We start from the raw sequence: 6,000 nt of genomic DNA, 5'->3' as shown, positions 1-6,000 counted from the left end.
TGCAATAAAACATCTACAGTTTGCCTTCCAGTGCTGTAGTTAGGCACAGCACCAGGGACCTCCACCACCACTTAAGATGAGGACAGTAACCGGTACATAGCCACCCCTGAAGGCAGCAAGGGCATCGCTATCTGGAATTTCAACACGACCCTTAGCTGCTACGCTCTCCTAGAAATGCACGGACATTACAAATTTCTGGTAAAGTACATGCGTATGCCTCACCTCACCTTGTTAGTAGCATCTCAAAGCTTTGAAACTCCTTAATTTACCACTCTCACTGTTCAAATACCACTCAGTAAAGCCACACTGTAATCTATCTTCTCAGCCACATGTAGAAATCAGTGCAACCGTTTAATCTGAGTCTAAAAACTGCACAAAACATGCAGTCCCGTCCTGCGTAAAAAACAGCACTTTCAGTTGGGAACTGCAATTCCTGCTGGAGGCTGGGCAGATGGTGGCTCATGCTACCGGTTTTCCTTCATGTTTTTTGACTGAGGGAAAATCAAGTTGTCAAATCTTAAAACAAAGTGTTAAATTCAGCATTGTTTTGATTCAAAATGCATAGTAGTCCAGGCCTGTAAAGCCAGCAAAACCCCCAAGCTCTATGACATTCTTGGAGGGGAGAAAAGATTGGCCCAATTTTCATCTACAAACTGGCACATCCGCACCATTCTGGCAACAAACAAGGACACCAAAGTGGATTTAAAAGCAGACGGGCACCAAACGAGTTGCCACAAGAGAGGGTGGAAATTTAGAGTGCTCAGGCTCCATTGTGGTAATTATGATATACTGCAGATAAATGCTTTTATCATAACCATAACAAAGGCAAGGTAAGAGACCCGGCTTGCCACTCGATAAAAGCACAGCGCACTACCTCACACGTGCCACGGAATAAGACCCAACGCTCAAGCACTCACCACAAAGAAGATGAGGCAATGTAAATCCCCACCCTTGCTGGCCTTGCGGTAATTTGTTCATGTATTTGTCCCCGGGCTGAATAAAACCAGCCTGTTATGCCAGAACATCCTGAAATAGCAACATATGCTGAAGCTGTACGTTGTTATTAACACCTAGGATTATGTCAGTATGTATCATATCTTATCCAGCTCTACCACACACGTCATGTAGTCTCTGGGCACACGGCATTATTGTACTATTCAGTCATTTAATTAAAACAATAACTGATGTATAGGATGAAAAATAAATAGCCCTTTTTCTGAAGAGCTTACAACTTAGCCTTATGAAAAGATGGTATAGGTATCTGACAGGATGCATTAAAAAATGGGAAGAGGAGTTTTGTTTAGGAACAGAGGAAAAGAGAATTTTAGAAACATGAGAAGCAAGAAGCAAGAGAGGCCAGCCAGAGTATGGCCAGGCTACAGGTACGATTGACAGAGGACTGTGGTAGGAGACAGAAAGGATGGGCTGGAGGAGGGAAAGGCTAAAAAGTTTGCTTTTGGTACGTAGGGAGTGCAAAGGGACAACATATCTGAGAAAAGATTTTGGGAAGACAGGAAAGAGGCAAGGCTGGGCAGAAGGGAAGGGAGAGAAATGGAAGGACGATGGGAGAGTCTTCGGCCCCGAGGCTGGGCCTGAGAGATCACGTAAGGGACTGCTGTCATCCAGGGGCCAAAACCCCAGGGTCAGCGGGGAGAACACCGAGGAATACCAACACAGAAAATGAGAGACAAAGACATTTCACAGCTTCAGAGCATTTAACACTACCGAGCACCCATCCCTTCCGCATCCCAAAAGCTGTCACTTTTTACCCTAGCTATCGTGGTCAGCGTCACCAACAAAGTTCATTTATCAGACGCTGCTCTATTCCCTTCACATATAAGATGGAAGGAACTACAGGACACAGTCTACTCGGCCCTCACGTCTGGTATGCAGCTCCTGTTGGCACCACGGCTGAGCTGGGGCTCTTGGTGTGTAACGAAGGGCAATATGGTCTAGTGATCTCAGCAGGCGAGGGCTGGGAGGTGGGCATGCCGCGCTTCTCGTGCCAGTTCTCACACTTTGCTTCCCCCTCTTTAAAATGGGAATACCACCTGCCAGCCCCACAGGCTTGTCATGAGGATTGATTAACGCTTGGAGACATTTTTAAGAGAGGGGGAAAGCTCACCAGACAGAGCTGCAAAAAGGCTGCGTGCGGGCAAATGGTTTTATTATCACTGCTACGGCCTAACATTGCTTTCGCTCCACAAACTGAGGCCTACACCATGAAGGAATGGTTACATTTGGATTCAGTTATGTCAGAAAGATTTGTGGCTCTCGGGCACAACTACAACACCCAGCAATTACAGAGCAAGTGACTCTCAACCAAGGGAAAAGTTGCCCAGCTCTTGCCTTTTGCTTGCCTCCAAAAATCCCTCTGTAGCCTTGCACGTCTTCAGGGCTATCGGTGTTTCTGCGCGATGCCAGCCACAGTCTCATCGCGCAAACTTTCCAGCCCCCACCAGACGTGCTCCCTCGACCCTGGGCTCCCATCGGAAAGCGTGCCTGCCCCTGCGCCCGAGCCTGTAAGGCCAACAGTTTATCACGGGCACGTCAGCTCTGCTGCAGCCTTTTGCGTTTGTCCTAAAACTGGGAACTTGAATTTTGCCTGCGCTCCCCCCGCCAGCCGAGGGAAAAGGCGGGGATGGGGTAACCCGCGCCACGGCGGGGCTGCCATTCCAGAGCACAGATAAAAGTGAAACCTGAGCGGAAAATGTTTGCGGTGCCACTGGCAATCAAGGGCCGGGTTGTCCCAGCAACGGGAACACTTCATCAGCTCAGCTAACAGATGGTCAGTGAGCAACAGGCAGCATATGTTCCAATAAGCACTGACATCAGCACAGATGGAGGGTGGGCAGGAGGCTGGCCCTGAAACATAACCTGACATTTCCTTCTCATTTGGTGCTGCATTGTTATAACTCACACAGGAAGATTAGCAGGGAAAAGTGAATAGCATTAGGGAATCTGCTCAGGAACCGATTACTAACACTTCACTGCAGTTTTAGATTTTTACTTAACCAGAGTGCAACATTGTTAACAACATTGAGGGGCAGAAAAGGAAAATGCAGTGGGTTTTAACGATGGGGCTTTATTTTCATCACAGGCAGGTTTTCCCAAGAACACTAATTAACAGATTGCCACCTTCTAGGACTCTAGATCTCCAGTTCCACTGATTTCCACAGCTTTTTCTTTTACTCCTTCCATCCCTCCCCCAACAGAATGCACCCAAATACCCCACAGGATTAAATAAAGCCCCACAACACATTGTCACAAAGGGTATAACTTTCCTCGGCCCACAATCAACTTCAATGTTTGCTACAAAAGACAGAAAAACAGCCACAGAAGGAAAAAAAAATAATCAAGCATATATCCCTGCTGATGAGCATTCAACAAAAACTAGGAATCAAAGGAGACTATAGTCCTTGGAAATCAACAATAGATCTGGGACACAGGGAATCAGTATGCAAACAGGTTACACACAAGTTGTGTATTTACAGACTTGCATTGAGGATAATGGGAAAGCATGCTGGACACCGCCAAAATGCCTGTTTGTGACAGACAGCAAGATGTCCTGTAGGTAGATCCAAATGATGTAAGCATACAGCTGTATCACAGGCAAATATTGAAGAAATGCCACATGTGCAGCAACAGCCTTCTGTTACCTCGTGAGATACCTTTAGAAGTCTTTTCCTCCGCTAGCGCGTGGGAAAGTTTAGCAGGCACCTCCCTTCAATGCTAATGCGACTTGTATGTACATCCATCTCTTGTGTCAGCAGAAGAACAGACCCTCCAGTGAAGCCAGCCTGCAGTCCTGGGGGACTGCCAAGCTGTTTTGGGGATGGCAAACCCTTCCATCTCTGTTCCTTGTGCCTTTCTTTGGAGAGCATGAATCTGATGAGAGATTTGCAGTCTGGATAACCCCCTGTACACCCCCCTATTTATTCACACAGTTTCTTCTCTGAAGCTTTACCCAGATACTATGCAGTCCTATAGCCCATTCACATAAGGATCTCCTGCCCTTCTTCAAGCTATAATCTCTCTGAGAGGTGAATATTATCAGCCCTCTTTTAGCAAAGAGCAGCACAGGGAGTCAATTGCCGATATTTTCAAGTGGCTTCTAGTTTTGCACACCTCGGTATCTGGCCTCAGCATCACAGAGTTATTAGGGGTAATATTCCACACATTTAGTGGCCACCCACTACAGCAATCAGTGCCCAATGGATCCAAGCTTCATAGAGACTTCTAAAGATGGCAGGCTGTGCTCCAGCAGGTGACAATGGGTGTCACAAGATATTGGTATGTCTTGACCAAGGTCACAGAATTAGTAAATGACAGGTCTAGGAAGGTGCAGGGGAATTAATCAGGTTTCCTAACTCCGTCCCATATCCTACCGATTAGACAGAATCCTCTTACAGCAGACCAAATTAGATACTCATCAACTCTGAAAACATGTGTTCAATGAGAACTCCCTAATGAATGATGTATGTCGATGAGTGGATAGACGCACACAAACTGCAGATTTCTGCGTAAGTAGCAAGGCGTCCCAAGCACGTGCTCTTGTTGCTAACTTCCAGAGGCAAGCACTGTAACTCTAGTAAAGCCATTTAAGAACACTTTTAACCTGAAAAGACTGAGTACCTGAACCATTTTTGATTCATTTCAAGCACAAGGATGCCAGACTGCTGAGAGTTGCCCATTTTATGCTCTGGGCTGCTTTGTGCTTTATGCCACCAATGACTTTTAGTGTATCAAAAAGGCAATCTGCAAGCTGGGATCGTACTGTCGGAAGCCCACCTCTTTCAGTGCTGTTTGAGGGATGCTCTTCCAGTCATAGGGAATGTTTCGTTCCTTTCCTCCACCACACATAAGCAAAGCTTGTATATACTAACTAGTTTGGTGCAGCCTCACTGTCCCAATTACACCAAAGGCTTTGTATTTCAAACATCACCATTTAGTTCTTTGGCAAATCTTCACTGAGGTTAAAGCAGCACAGATCCTTTATGATCAACGGTCTTCTTACACGGAAGTTGAAGATTGTCAAAGATACAGAAAGTCAAAATGAAAAATTCAAAGCACGTGTTTTAATTGCGGCAATAATGATGACTGTTTACAAAACAACTGCAAGGTAAGCACATACAGCCAGTATCTGCCAGGTAAGGACACTTGGAATGACATTTAACAAATGAAGCCTTTCAGGATCCAGAAGGATTCATCTGGTTTTGTATAATGTGCTCTTTATCAGAAAAAATATCTTCTGTATCTCTATTTGCACTACATATGTTCCAAAATATGAGGCAAGTGGGGCATTGGGATTAGTTATCCAACAAGACAGGCACTGCGCGTGCCATTTCTCCCCATGTATGTATCTGTATGAGAAAGAGTCTGGACAGAGGAAATTTCTCTAGTAAAACCAGCAGCCTAAGGCTGTTAACATTGCCTAGATCTCCAGAAGATTCCTGCCTCCATGTACATCCATTAAAGAATCAACCTGGCCAAGGTACCTGAGCACTCCCTTCCAGTGATTCCCTCAGTTCTCTGGAGCTGTACGGATAAGTGCTTGGACAGGTGGCTAATCTGAGCAAGGAACAGAAAGAGAGGAGATTGCTTCCACATCTCCTTCACTTTCCAACTTCCTGATCCTCAGAATGAGCAGGACATTCATGTTTATTGAAATAAAGGTTATATCTCTCTCCTGTTCACTGCCTTCATTCTGACTCACTGCAGCCATCATTCATAATGTAAGGCACCCACTTATCAAAGGTTAATCTGTATTGCTGATGACACTAAACTGGGTGGTGAGATGGACATGTCAGAAAGGAGAGAGATCTTACAGAAAGACCTCGGCAGGCCGGAAGAGTGGGCCAGCAAGAACAGTATGAAGTTTAACAAAGACAAGGGAAAAGTCCTGCACCTGGGACAACATAACCAAAGTGCCCAGTACAGGCCAGGATCTGTGTGGCTGGTGTCATGGTTTAACCCCAGCCAGCAACTAGACACCACACA

This window comes from Calonectris borealis, chromosome 3, assembly GCF_964195595.1.
Source record: "Calonectris borealis chromosome 3, bCalBor7.hap1.2, whole genome shotgun sequence".
NCBI lineage: Eukaryota > Metazoa > Chordata > Aves > Procellariiformes > Procellariidae > Calonectris > Calonectris borealis.
This window is presented reverse-complemented; position numbering follows the sequence as displayed.